General features: G+C 41.1%; 1 long non-coding RNA gene across 2 annotated transcripts in view; it reads right to left on the bottom strand.

Annotated features, from left to right (window-relative positions):
* LOC105853204 overlaps window positions 1-15,270 on the bottom strand; it is a 139,914-nt gene that overhangs the window by 75,000 nt on the left and 49,644 nt on the right. For both annotated transcript variants that reach the window (XR_001145054.1, XR_001145053.1), the window contains exon 3: window positions 5,596-6,719. This is a non-coding gene — a long non-coding RNA (uncharacterized LOC105853204). The remainder of the gene's footprint in view (window positions 1-5,595; window positions 6,720-15,270) is intronic.

Genomic DNA, 15,270 nt, shown 5'->3' with positions numbered 1-15,270 from the left:
CAAACTCTTCCAGACATGAGTCACTTGGAGGACAAGAGCTGAGGCCCATCCAGCAGAGCAGACTTTGAGTTAGAAACTAGGAGACAGTTTCTACATGGGTAGAGAATGTGGTTCAGGGAAAACCAGATGGAGGAGTTTGGAGTTAATAACGGATTTAAAGGAAGCCATTATCTCAGAAAAGAGGAATCATAGGACTAGAGAGTTGTGGTCATTTTATATTGCCTTTGCTTTATATTTAAAAATGTTTGGATCTTTGAATTTCAATTTCATCTGAAATTTTATTCATTTTATATCCATAGTCATTTACTCCTCAAAAAAGCTGTCTACCCTGACACTGCTTCTCTTTCCACCCTCCCAAACCAGGTCCCTTCAGGTTTGAGCCCTAACAAAATGGCTCCAGTAAGGATCCCCAATGACTACACTGTTGCTAAATGCAGTGATTTGCTGTCCATTCTCAGCTTATTTTAAGTCTAAGTAGATTTCTTCACTGGGCTCCCAAGACACTGTTCCTTGTCACTCTCCAACTGATTCCATCACCCTTCTTGATCCCTAAAAATGATCACGCCCCAAAGTTTAGGCCTTGGACTTTTTCTGTCTCTAAACCACACCCCTAGCTGATCTCTTCCCATCTCATGGTTATAAATACCATCTATTTGTTAATAAGTCCCATACTCCAGTCTAGACACTCCATTCTCAAGGAAGAGCACTAATTGGACAAAACAGACATCACAAACTTATTATTTCCAAAAACGAGTCCCTAATTCCTGCTCCACCTCTTACCCAGCCTATGTACACATGTATCAAAATCTGCTCCAGCATCCTTCTTAGTTAATATCAATGCTCTCCCATCTTTTATTCAGAACCAAAGCCTTAGTCATTCTTGACCTCTTATACACTCCACATTCCAGTCCATCAGCAAATCAAACTGACTCTTTTCAACTATATTCTCACTCCCTCTGCTGTCATCTCCCTGCTCCAAACCACCGTATCTTACCAAGATGACAGCAGCAGCCTTCTAAGTATCTTCCTGCCTCTACCCTCAGCCCAGTGCACTCTACGCTCAGCATAGCCTGTGCACCAATTAATCTGCCTCTAAAATAAAAGGGGTGGGATGGGATGACATTGGAAGTAATCAGTGAAATATTACACAGCATGAAAAGCAAACCAGTCATGTGAGACCAAGTGGATGGAACTCAAACTGATTATGTTGAGTGAAATCAGTCAAAAAGTAAAAGATATCAGATAATTTCACTCATCTATAGAATATAAATTTTAAAAAGCAACACATTTAAAAAACTAAACACAGAAATAGAAGGAATGAAATTTGAACTTGGCAAAAAGAAGATAATGGTTATTAGAAAATGGGGGGGTGGAATGGATGAGGGAGGAAGGCAAATAGGGAAAAGGTTGGAAGGGTTGGGGGAGGGAGGAAGCTGGGGTAAGCATGGGGTTTGATGGTGAGAAAATGTATAAGACCAGGCCTCATACCAATGAAGCCAGACAAGTAGACAAAAGCCAGTCTACGAAGAGCCTGTAGGCAGTGGCAATGAGTGTGGATTAATTGCTAGAACACAGATCCTGAATGGGAAGCTAGGGATGATGAATTCTAATAATAATTACCATCGCCAAGGTTCAGAGCCCAATCTATAGTTAACCCCGCAAAGTTAGCTGCCTAGAGCATCCCTGTCCTATAGAATCTTCTGCAATGATGAAAATTTTCTATATGTGTGCTGTCCAAATTGGCAGCTATCAGCCACATGTGCTGTTACACACTTGAAATGTGGTCACTGCAATTGAGGAAATGGATTCTTAACTTTGTTTTAATTCATTTTATCGAGATTTAAAATTTTTAAATTCAAATACTCACTGTGCTTCTGTGCTTAGTAACCACCAATGTAAGTTGAGAGGTTAAACTAGCCTAAAGAAAGTAATTCATAGTGAATGTTGAATTAAAAAAATAAATAAATGTCAGATCATGTCACTTCTCTGCTCAAAGGCTTCTAATGACTTCCCAGATCACTCAGGATCAAATGCAACAGTTTTACAATAGCCTAAAAAGTGTCCTACATATGCTGACCTCAGCTACTTCTGTCTATCCTTCCATCTCCCTCTCTGTTAGCCACAATGGCCTCTTCCGGTTCTTCATATATGTCCAGCATATTACTATTCCTTGACTAAAATGGAATGTTCCAGGTAGTAAAATAACTCATTATAGTTCCTCCATATCCTGCTCAAAGTCACTTAGCAGGGAAGCCTTCCTTGATGACCAACATAAAATGCACATACATCATCCCTCTAGTTTGCTTCTTCTACTTGACTTTTCCCCATCCAGCTTATCACCATCTGTTAAGCCAAGTTCTACTTATTTACTTACTCATCATCGGTCCATTAAAAATAAGCTCATTTGAAGCAGGAACTTTGCTTGCTCACCACTTTGTCAACACCCAAAATGCAGTAGGAACTCCATAAGCACTTGACAGGTGAACAACATTTATTTGAATCCACCCTCTGATGTGCCTGTCATGTACAAGGAAACTATAAAGCCTAGCTCTGCTCAGCCATCTGTTGCCAGGTGGTTCTTCATCAGAGACCACTCCTGTGGCCGCCACAAACACTACCCTGAACACATGGTGCTGCTGGCACCCTCTTTACTCCATCCTCACGGCCTTCAGGATTACCAAGAGGAGTTTATTTCCCCCCTCTGTTCCCTTGCCTAGCAAATGGAATTTTTGATGCCAGCTGCTGCCTGGTCGCCTCCCTCCAAAACAGAAGTAATTGACCATAACCTTCAGTTTCCTTTCATTAAGCTAAGGGAGCAATGACCGAGATGCCAAGTCTCAGTTCTTCCATTCTTTCTATGAGATCTTGGCCAAATTAATGTCCTGAATCTCAATTTTCTTATAAATAGAATGTGAAAAAGTTAGCTTCTCACATTATTGGGGGATTAAATGGAATGAAGGATGTTTGGCATGCGATACTTGCTCACTAAATGTTGATTTCCCTTCTCTTCCCACCAGAAGGTTATCCCAGAATCATTCTGAAATAACAATATAGAACCTGGCACTTGACTGTGGTCCCCCAGAGAAGCCTGGCCAGGATTCAGCAGTGATGGGGACCAGTACGGGCTGTCTGAACCTGTTTAGTTCTTACCCCTTTTTCTCCTTCCCCACTCTCTCCTCCTCTTCCTTCAACAAACCACAGAGGGATAGATTGCCCTTGGTACCCCTTACATTTATGGCAGTCCTTCTGTGTCCTGCAAGGCTGAGTTCAGAAAAATGACAGGTCGTTACAAATATATTACATGTTGTAAAATTAAAAAAATGTCCTTGTTGGAAAGCCAAATGATTTACTTTAGGAGTAACTTTAAATGATAGGCAAAAGATAATTCAAATGCAAAATGCACGTGTTACACTTTGCCATATTTTAAATATACATGTGGTGCTTCAATATCAATACATGTGGATGTGGGCATTATTCCTTTAACTGGAATGCTCTCTGACAGTAACTCTTCATTATTCAGCTCTCTATTGATTTGAGTTCATATCTAAAAGTTCAGACTTGGAGAATACTCAGGCCAGGTCTCCACTGAGGAGAGTGGTGTGGAGAGTTGGTAATTATCCAATGAATTCCAGTAATTACGCAATGAATTACAAATTGTCTATATCAGTGTTTCCTGGAATGTTTGATTCAGCAACATGTCTGTGAACTTTCCAGGGCACATTTGAAGAAGTGAGTTGAGGAAGGGAGATTCTCCAGGAGGGTCCCTTGTCCAGTTACCATGGCGCTCATATTTGTCCATCTACAGTTCCTCACCCAAATGGCACCTCAACTTGTCACCATCCCCTTCTACCTCTAAAGTAAATAATAACAACAACAACAACAATAACACCCTGATTGAGTGTGGTACCTTGGCTAAGTGATTATCTAGGCTAAGTTCCTCAACTAAATTTCTATGATGACTACTCTGAACCCAGGACTGACATGGATCTGGGACCACATCAAGAACTCAGAAATAACAGGTTCTAGTCTCTAGTCTCAAAACTCAACTTAGTATGTATCTCTGCTACTGAGACCATTAAAAAGTTAAGACACACAGCTGAAATAAGATACAGATAGAATTCTCCCAAAGATAGAGTTGGTTGAGGTTATCCCAAGCTCCTGAAGGCTTGGGATATGAGACCACAGTTTATGAGACCACAGTTTGGCAGAATTGACTCCAACATGGGTTATATTCCCTTTGTTGGAGAAAATTTTTCTTGTTTTCACTTCCAACAAAAAAGTTATCGAACTGATTATGTGCCAAAACCTGTACAGTTTTAATGATGAGTGAAGCTAGACATGAGAGAGAATGTTCCAAGTACTTCTGAAGACATAGCATCTCTCTCACTTTCAATGGCCCTTTCCTTTGTGTCCCGTGATAATAAATATGCTTTGACTTTTCTTTCAATCAGAAGATGACAACATTAATTAAAATCTTGAGATTTCATTTTCCCTTTCAGGACACGATTCACGTCTTAACCAGATGACCAGAGTAAGATGTACCTGTGGGTGTCTACAGGGCAAGGAAAAACTTATTCAAGTGCTATTCCTCGGTGCACTCAGGTTTTCTTCTAGGCCCAAGAACATTTTTCTCCTTGTCATAACAACAAATGCACGTACTACAGAAACAGGGAGTGTATACCCCTTTGGGATCAAAGAAGTAGGGGAGTCATCACCTCTATTCCAGTCAATCTCCACCAGTCAGCTAGGAAACAAGTTGGTCTTCCTCAGGAAACCTAGAGTGGACTTTAAGACCCCCTCAGCCAACTTGGTTAACCAATGTGTCCCACCAAGTATCCCCCAGGCCTCATGCCGTCGGCTCCTGAGGTCTGGGAGGGAGATGAGCAGCAGTCATTCCACACATTTGTCAAGTGCCTGTGTGACTAACCCTGCACTAGGGTTCCTATTGGACCTGGGGCCCACAGTGAGTAAGGCAAACTTTGCTGCTGTCCTCTCTGAGACAGCTCTGTAATGTAAAGAATACAAGGCTTGTGGTGAGAGCCAACATTTGAATACAGGCTTCCCCACTTCACCTCTTTGAACTCTAGTTTGCCATGAACAAAATGAGGGTGATTGTTAACTCTCTCCTTACCTTTTTCCCTCACAGGATCAGGTGAATATGTTGACATGTTCTGCAAACTACAAAGCACTATGGGAAAATAAGATATGACTACTGAAAAGCTTTAAAATTTTTTTCTCTCCTACTCAAAATACTTGAAAGCAAGAACTTGAGCAGAGAGTCATACACCCATGTTCATAACATAATTCACAAGAGCCAAAGGTAGAAACAAGTCAAATATTTGTTGACAGAACCTTGTTGACAGAAAAATGGATAAACTCGGGGAGAGTGGGAATATTGTTTAATGGGTGCAGTTTCAATAGGAAATGAAAGGTTCTGGAGAAGAGAGGTGGTGATGGCATACAATAAAGTAAATGTATTTAATGTCACTTAATTGTATACTTCAAAATGGTTAAAATGGCAAAAGAAAGAAAATACACTTTCAGGAACACATCTGGGTAAAGGTAGATGCCAAAGTAAAGTGCCAGCAGCTTTACCTGGAGGGGATTCCTTAGCAGGCATTGGCTGGGTGTGCTTCCAGGGCCCAGGGTCTAGTCTTCAGCTTGAATGCCAGTGTCAGTGCAGAGAGGCAAAGGAGACATATCAGGAGCACAGCATGTGGATATAAGATCAAAACACAGCATAGGCATTGACAGTGAGAAATGTATCAGGGATCTTCTAAGTCATGGCATCATTCTGTTTGCTTTCTGTTTGCAAGTGTTGTTGGGAAGCAACAGTCTGAAGGTATTTAATATACTGAATGAAGACAGGGAAGGCTGAACGTCTAAAGGGGGCTCAATAACAGGATGGGATGTTATCAAAGGGAGCTGAAGCCTTGAAGTTTGTCAGTCACATACATTGAATGCGTGTGGTTATTAGAGATGTGTCTCCCAAGGGCATCGGTGGCCACCTACGTCCACTGACTCCAGCTTCCTGTCCCTGGAAAAGATGTAGATGAACCCTGGTAACATTTGCCTCTGTGCTTCCATGACTGAACAACCCTCCCCCTTTTCTGATCAATTCATTTTTCTTTAGATTTTCTAATAAAATGTTCAAGCAGGTTTGGATGTGAGTTGTGCAGCTGGGGAGCTATTTCAGCTCCTTCACATGATTGCTAGTACCTCCATTCTTGTATTTTGTGTTGAAGGCTTAAATCTCAGAGAATGACAGCCTCTCTTTAGATACAGTTCTTGGGGATACCTCCTGAAGCGTACAAGTACTGATAACAACGACTATTACCCATTTTCTCCAGTTTTCTCAGCATGTGGGTGACTAGGGAAAAGCTAAAAGATCTCTTTTCTGTGCAGTTTGAGCTGGGAACGCAAACTAGAGACGTCTAGAAGAATGACGGATGCAAAGATGATGGTCTTGCAGGAGAGGCAAAGCCTCGCCTCTCTCACTTCTCTGGCTCGTGTGCCAGTAATTGCCCAATGTCCATGACAAATCGCAGGTAAATCCCAGGCTGAGAGCTCAAAATGTACTTCAGATATTTCTCTTCCTGGCAGGCTCTTGTGGAAAGAGGTGAAGGATTGCCGGTAGTGATGATGTCGCCACTCCAACCCACCTGGCAGAGGTCAGGGAGGAGCGCTCAGGGTGAATTTTTATCTTAAATAGACCAGATCTGCAGATAAACAAAGGAAATCATGGTTTCTAGATTGGTCAGTTTCTTTATCCTCCATAAGCACACCATCACTCACTGCAAATTCTTATCCCAAGTTGGAATTCACCGGAAGAAATTAATTTTTAGAAACAGATGTTTCTTCTCTTGCATGTCTTCTATTAAGCAAAATAAACTGCATGCCTAGCAAAACTGATAGTGATACTATTAAGTCCATGATAACCCACATCAATTCTAAGCATGAGCCCTAGAAAAGTAAGTTGGGGGGAAAATTTTGATAAATGTATAGTTCGTGGGAAACGTTAACAGCACATGCTCTTCCTACCCAGAGCTTATATGGTCATAAGCCAGCCTTCCTGTCATGCCATTCTGGGTCAGGTGAGGCCATTTCCTAAGTCATAAAATGGGGTGAGGAGGCTTACTGGGAGAATTAAATCAGAGAGCACATATCCAGGTAGAGCCCTTGGCACATAATAGGCACACAATAGTAAGTGGTGGTTCCTGACTCCTTTTCTTCCACCACTGAACTATCACAGCCTAACTTGTGCTTTTAGCAAGTAACTCCTACCTCAGACTCCATGTCCTCTTAGGATAGAGCAAATCCATGTCTTTGATAAATGGTTTTATAATGGGCTGCTCTTGTGTTAAATGGCTAGACAAGCATGTAGGAAATTTAAAAGAAGCAAACTTCGCCCATTTCCGTGACTCCAGAGCACATCACCATATCACTGGATGATGTTACAGAAATCCCCCATTCATCGCAAAGCTGTGCCCGGATCAGCCCCCAAACTAGTTTTTAAGGGAACTTGTGTTGGATAGGGAATTGAGGAAGGAAGCAAGAAGTAGCATGTCCTTAATGCACATCCTTAATGTCCATGGGCTACATCTCAGGGCCAACTTGAGGGTAGCCGGACCCCTCCCCCCACCACACACACATGCACACACACGTACACACACATCAGAGAATGAGGACATTGGAGACAGGAAGGTCCCAGAGCTCCAGCAAGGTATGCTGCCCAGGGACTGAGTAGGAGGTAGAGAAGTGGGAAGCCATTGTGATTCTCCTTGTTCCTCTTGCCCTTCTTTGACAGTCCCAATATGATTATTGGTCCCCCAAGACCAAATCACTTCCTTTATAAGCTGCCCTCACATTTGGAACTCCCATAAAAACAGCCATAAAATGAGAGGTACCCTCAGACTGCCATTTGCAGGTATTCTAAGATGCATCAAGTCATTTGAATCCCCCCTTAGGCCAGTGGATTCACTCCATCTGTGCTTGCAATTCAGCCGAGACCAGTATTTTCTGATGTGCGACTTTCCTGAAATGTCTGTTTCTCCTTTTTTTTTTTTCCAACATGCCAAAGGAGAAAAACCAGCATTTCCACCCACATTACTTTCTCCCCAACTCATATCATGGCTGCAATACCAATACATTTTGTGCACCAACCTTAAGGGTTGCTGTGTTTCCCTTCTGCTTTCCCTTTTCATTATACAAGATTTCCAGTTAGTCAGTATTTTGTTCTCATTAGAACACTGCTTGTCACATGTTTTCACCAGAGACATTCATCACCAAGGTCAAAGGGTGAATATCGTGATCTATTACGCTTAGAGGAATCTAATGAAAAGCCACATAATTATCCAATTTAAAGAGAAGCACGTAAAAAAAGAAGGGGAGCACTTGCTATAATTTAAATTGTTTTGTTTCCCTGAAGCAAAATTCAGCACCTGATTGACAGGACCTAATGATAATTCTTATTGATATGGTGATGTTAATTGTGGAGAGATATTTAATAAGTCCCATATTCTGAAGGTAAATGCGCACTCTTAACCTGCACCTGAACCTGATTTTTGATGCAGCGTGGGGATGAGGTACAGATACAGATAAGTGAGCACAAGTGGATTTTCAGTCTTGTGTGGCAGAATGGAAATTGGAATCTTCAGAATCTATTAGGAGAACAATTCCACAGTTGCTCACACTTTTATAAATTATACTGTATATTATAGAAAGACACAAAGTCAAGGGAGGTTCAGGAGAGAATATTGTTGTGACTTTGCAGTGAAGTTTTATTTGGGGTGGTATTTGGTATTTGGGGTGACGTTGTGTTATTGTTTTTAACCAGAGGGACACACTAAATAATGTGATCTGTGTTCATTGTCAAGCAAAAACAGATTAATGATTTCTGTATCATCTCTCTTAGCCCAGGTGAGGCTGACCTGACAGAAAATGAGGCCAACTTTGAAACTGCAGGAGATTCTTGAAATAAAATGAAATTTTACTCCATGAACGAAAAGAAACTATTTGAGAAGACCAAACTGCAAAAGAAATGACCTGGGTGGGTTGAACACATCAGCTAGATCTGTACCCCAATTAGAAATAGCAGGGCTTCAGGAAACAGATGTTGGGGTAGCAAACAGAGCTGGGACCAGCATCAGCTGTCAAAACCATTACCTGGGCAAGAGGAGATGGGCCCCGGCTCTGGAGATGAGTGATTTGACTCTGTAAGCTCCAGCTTTCCCTCCTTGAGAAGCTGCATGGTTCTCCTGTTTTCATTACATTCTAACAAAGTTTTAAATGTTGGAACTTCAGAGCCACATCTGCTGGCATGTCACTTTGGGAACTGATAATCATCTAGCCTTCTTTGGGCATATAATACAAAGTTAAAGAAAAAAAAAAGCCACAGTAGGAACAAATAGACTTGAAAAAAAAAATAACCAAAGTGCCTTAAATCTGAAAGATTAAAAGTGATTTCAAATTATGTTTTTTAAACTTCATTTTAATTGAGTCTTCCATTTTTGCTTACAGGAAAAGAACACTGCACAACTAGTATTTTAATATGCTAACCTGAGCAATATAATTATTCACTCATGCCTTTGTATAACTAACTCCAAAATATCCAAAGCAAAGACTACTATAGCCTGAGTCACAAATGGGCACTGTCACTAGAAAATAAAGAGCAGTCAATCTACAAATAGTAACATGGAATCAAAATGCTGACACTGAAGGGAAAGAAGCATCCAAGAAAACAAGGATAATTTTTAATGAACAAACATTTTAGAAATTAAAAGCATTCCAAGATAAGATTCTCCTAAACATAGTGTCTGGGATCTAGGATATAGCAAATGATCAAAAAATGAGTGAAGATCAAGAACTTTTTTTTCCCTTCCTGAATTTTCTTCATTAATTTTGCTTAACACACACACCCCTTGGAATATTCCAGATATAAGCTGTATTGACTTTGAGCCAAGTGCTCACCTTAACTGAAAAAAAATTTCAAGTTGGCCCTCCCTGGTGGCGCAGCGGGTTAAAGCACAGCACTGAGAATCTGAAGCCACTTCCGCATGAGTTCGATTCCCGCCTGCCGCCTGCCCCGGAGGAGACCACATGGCGAGCCAGACCTCTCCTGACCCGCCCGCTGCTCCCCTCAGCAGTGTACTTCGTCAATCTGCCTGTTCTGCTCCCCACTCTGTCTCTGGTGAAGCCTCTCACCGTCCCTGAGCATCTGGCCTATACCCCAGTTCTGTATGAATAAATAAATAAATCTTTAAAAAAAAAAAATTTCAAGTTAATTGAAGATACCCAAATTGATTGCAGGCTATGATATCAATGATTTTCAGCTTCCTAGGCCAAAGCATCACATCATGACACAGGAGACTATAATTTCTGAGTATTTCTGGAATCTCACTCCTCAAAAAGCAATATGCCAGCAAATTGAAGGGGGTTCAGAGAAAGGTAATAAAGATAATTACGGAGGGCCTCCGATTGACTGATGGACAGAATTAAATCTGGGCCGTGTGGTCCAATGGTGACCAGGTTTCTAGAAAGGCTATGCTGCTATCTGGAGGGATAAGTTTCCCGTCTGAAGCAGGCGTTAGTCCACACAGCATCACAAGGGAGGAACAAACACAAAAGCCTGATGCTGGTTGAGGTGAAACCACCTGGCATCACCCTAGGTTATTTCATCTCATCATGGAGGTAGGTTGGAACTGAGAAAGGCTGGGTGCTCTCGAGGCTCCCGAATTTCCACTCTGGAGTTTGTTTAGCCATGCGCTCCTCTTATGCCAGACTCCTGGGTCCTTGAAACAGCTTGCACCCCAAAAGGGAAAAAGAAGTCATGATTGTTTAACATCACGGTTAGTGGTCTGGTTCAAATTCCTGTCCTAACACCTCCCAGCCGAATAATCGTGGGTAAGTTTTTCAACCTCTCTGGGTTACTAATTCCTTAGTAGCAAAATGAAGGTAACAGTGGTACCCTTCTTCTGAAGTTGCTGAATGACAATCTTCACATAGAGTGCTTCTTAGAGTGGCCAGCCTGTACTGAGTGCTCAATACACGGTAGTTATTGGTCTTATTTATTATAATTAGCAGTAGGAGCAGAGAAAATGCTGGGTCAACAAAGATCTGATCCTTATTAAGCCTTCCAGGCCCCAAAACATTCACCTTTGGGTTGCTTGGCCTGAGGGATAAGTCAGTGTCTGAGCTGATCCCAGGAAACTTTACATGTTATTCATGCCCTCTTCCAACTTGTTAGTATTCTTTATCCTTCTTAGAGGATGGGGGGACTGAATGTACCAATTTGCCCAGGACAGTCCTGGTTTCTGCATGTGACTTGGGGTATTTTTTTTTCCCAATTACATACAAATTTTATTTCTGATGCTCTTTTATATAGGCATATTTTTATTCCTTTGGTAATACCATATACATTTATAGTGATTTTTTAAAACTTTAAAATTTTCTTACACTGTTGTTCATTTCTGTACAGTATTTGATTTCTGCCCTCAGGTGTAGTCCCCATAATTCTCCCACCACTACAACCCTGTGAACCCTGTGATCCATCATCACAGCCCCTTGTGCTCTTCCCTTCCCCTATGTTAACTCTCACCCCCACCCCTGCTTTATGTCTCAGATCTATAGTTTGCCTGCAAAATTTTTTTTTGACCCTTTGGGGCGGGGGGGGGGTTCCCTATATTCCTCCTGTAAGTGAAAAAACTACCCAGTATTTTTCTGATACCTTCTAAATTTTTTCACTGAGCATAATCCCATATTGCTACAAATGGCATGAATTTGTCCTTTTTGATTGCTGAATTGTATTCCATTGTGTGTGTGTGTGTGTGTGTGTGTGTGTGTGTGTGTGTGTGTGTGTCTTCTTGACCCAATCACCTGTTTGGGGGCCTTTAGGTTGTTTCCATAGCTTAGCTATTGTAAATAATGCTGCAATAAACACAGGAGTTCAGATTTCCTCTTGAATTAATGTTTTGTTTTGTTTTTCTTTTGGGTAGACTTCTGGGAGTGGAATCACTGGGTGGATTTCCACAGTGGTTGGACCAGTTTGCCTCCCCACCAGCAGTATAAGAGGGTTCTTCACATCCTCACCAGCATTTGTTGTTGCCAGCTTTTTTGATATGGGCCATTCATTCTCACTGGTGTGAGGTGGTATCTCATTGTGGATTTGATTTGCATTTTCCTGTTTATAAGTGATGTTGAACATTTTGTCATATACCCATTGGCCATTTGCATTTCCTCTTTGAAGAAGTGTCATTTTAGTTCTTCTACCCATTTTTTGATTGTTACTTGCTTTGTATTTGTTGAGTTACTCATGTAAGCACTTCATAGATCTTTTATATCAGTTCCTTACTGGTTATATGGAGTGCAAATATTTTCTTCCAATCTGTAGGCTACTTCTTCATGTTGGTTACAGTCTCTTTTGCCATACAGAAGCTTTTTAGTTTGATGTAGTCCTAGGTGTTTAATTTTTCCTTCATTTTCTTTGCTTCAGGAGATGAGTCTTCAAAGACATTTTGGAAGTATATGTCATAGAGTATTGTGCCTATATTTTCTTCGATGTATTTTATGGTTTCAGGTCTTACATTCAAGTCTCTTATCTATTTCTGAGTTAGTTTTAGTGATGGTGTGAAGTAGTAATCTAGTTCCATTCTTTGTATGCATGTAGTGGTCTAGTTTTCAATTTTGTGTAATTACAAATAGCACCTCCTTTTATTCATAAGAATCACTGTTACGATGGTAAGTTACATGGTCACCCTAATTACAAGTCACTTGACATCTTTTTCGCTAAACTTTTTCTATCCTGCATCACCTATTGATAATAAGTTTCATAAGTATACTATATTAAAAATATTTTTTTTTCATCAGTCCTTAATTTTTCTAGTGAAATTTACCTGACGGTTGCCCTCAGTTTATTTCAGGATCCAATGAATAAGACCTATATTCAAACCTAGCCATATACATTCCCTTTTTAAATTGTTCAGATCAAAAGCCTTCACCAGCTAGTCTATCCTACTTCTCAATTCCCTGTACCACTGGATTTTTTGGTAAGAAACACACTGAAGCTTCACTTTGGATTTTTTTTTAAAGATTTATTTATTTGTGCATACAGAACTGGGGTACAGGCCAGAGGCTCAGGGGCAGTGAGAGGCTTCACCAGAGACAGAGTGGGGAGCAGAACAGGCAGATCATGGAAGTACACTGCTGAGGGGAGCAGCGGGCGGGTCAGGAGAGGTCTGCCACGCCATGTGGTCACTTCCAGGGCAGGCAGGAATCGAACTCATGCAGAAGCAGCTTTAGATTCTCAGTGCTGTGCTTTAACCCACTGTGCCACCAGGGAGGGCCCACTTTGGATTTTTTTTAAGTGAATTTTATTCCAGTGCTTGGAGTAAGAAGGTTACAGTGCCAGCTCTATCTTTTTTGCCTGCAGGAACTAAGTCATCACCAACTCCCTGACATTGTTTCCTTATCTCCACAATGGCCATCATATGCAGACAATCAGGGCCTCAACAAATAACCACAGCTTGACTTCTTCCTTTCCTATCTATCCTCTTTTCTGTTCTCGCTTGAGTGCACTGGCTATGAACTCCAGCACAAGTTTGAATTGACATGGTAAGAGTGTACCTCCTTGCCCTGTCCTAGCCTTATGAAAAAAGGTTTAATGTCTCAACACTAAATAAGATGTTACTTGTAGATTTTACATTAAGTCCTCTATCAGGTTGAAGAGCTGAAGAATTTCCCTTCCAGTCCTAGTTGACTGACAGCTGAGTTTTCAAATATGTTCCTCTGTTCATTGAGCTGATCACGTGGTGTCCTTCCATAGTTGGGTACAATTAAATTATAATGATTAATCTTTAAATGTTAAGATACTGGCATTCTTAGGATAAATCCTACCATGTGCTGCACTCAATTTGCTATATTTTGTTAGAGGCTTTCGTGTCTATTGGTGTAATGACATAAGTATTCTGTTTATTCCCTTCTATACTTGAGAATCCAATGAGATTGTGAATTTAATATGCTGTTCACACAGGCTCCAAAGTCACTGTACCTGCTAGTGATCATGACAACGTATGGCCCCGGCCATGGCTACAGCCCAGGCTGATCAGGAACCAGCCTCAAAGTCTCTTTCCCACCTTTTTGCAAATTCAGTCATAACCAATAACTGAGAAACTTCAGCCTCTGAGTCTAGAAAAGATGCCTTCTGGATGCCCAAATTTTAAATATTCTCTCCCACTGTCAAACCTCATTACAGCATATGTCCTGATTTTGAGCTTAACAGTATTTTTCTTGACTTATTCTTGCCTAGAAAGAAACTCATCTGCCACTTTCTTGACTACTCAAGTAGACTCAAAATATTTTCCCACAATCTAACCAAACAGAGGAAATGGAAATTATCATATGACAATAGCTTCAATACATCTATGAAGATTTCGATCTCCACTTAGAAAGTTTAAAGTCAAGAAAGGTTTCTCAGTTTTGACAAAGTTTATTAAAGTAATCTAATTTGTATATCTCTTGTATGATCCTCTATGTTCTTTCTTTCATTTACTTATTCAACAAGAATCTCCTGTGTGCATGTGCTAGGCACTTGTTCTAAGTGCCAGAAACACAAGAAACAAGATGGGCAAGGCAGTGCCCTCTAGAGGCTAGCGTGTTCAGATTTGAGTTTGATATTGAAGCCCTGGAGTGGGGGTGCTGGGAAGTTCTGCCTAGACCCTCCTGCAGAAAACCACAGCCACTCACCTAACTGCTACTCACCTCTGGACACTCAACTTAACTGCGACTGATAACTCATCTCTGAGATGCTTCCTAGGCCTGGTCCTTGGCCAAAAGCAGCTGCCTCACCAAAGATTGCATTCCCTTCCAGCCACATCTCATAACTGGTGAATGGGGAAGGGAGAAGGAGGTAATAACAAAGGTCCAGGCCCCTTCTCTCAACACTGGGTAACTCTGACAGGCTATTCTAGCTGCGGAACCTGGTTTTATTCAATTCCTCTTTCTGATCCATTCTGCTCCCCTCACTTCTCCCAGGTATTGTACCCAGAACATTCTTCAATTAACTTCCTGCATCTAAATTCCCATCCCAGAATTTGTTTGCTGGGGGAATGAGCTAAAAGCAAGCCTAAATTCTGATACTGCTTAAATACTACCTCTGGGAAGAGGTAAGAGATTAACTAAATGACTATTAAATGTCTTTCTTCAAGTGTAGTAGAGCTTAAAAATATACCAGGACCTACCTAAGTAGAAAAGTTCATTGAGAAAGGTAAACATGAT

The sequence above is a fragment of the Condylura cristata genome, unplaced genomic scaffold (genome assembly GCF_000260355.1).
Source record: "Condylura cristata isolate star-nosed mole 26May11 unplaced genomic scaffold, ConCri1.0 scaffold00005, whole genome shotgun sequence".
Taxonomy (NCBI): Eukaryota; Metazoa; Chordata; class Mammalia; order Eulipotyphla; family Talpidae; genus Condylura; species Condylura cristata.
Note: the sequence above shows the minus strand (reverse complement) of the source record. Positions and strands in the feature narration are given on the sequence as shown.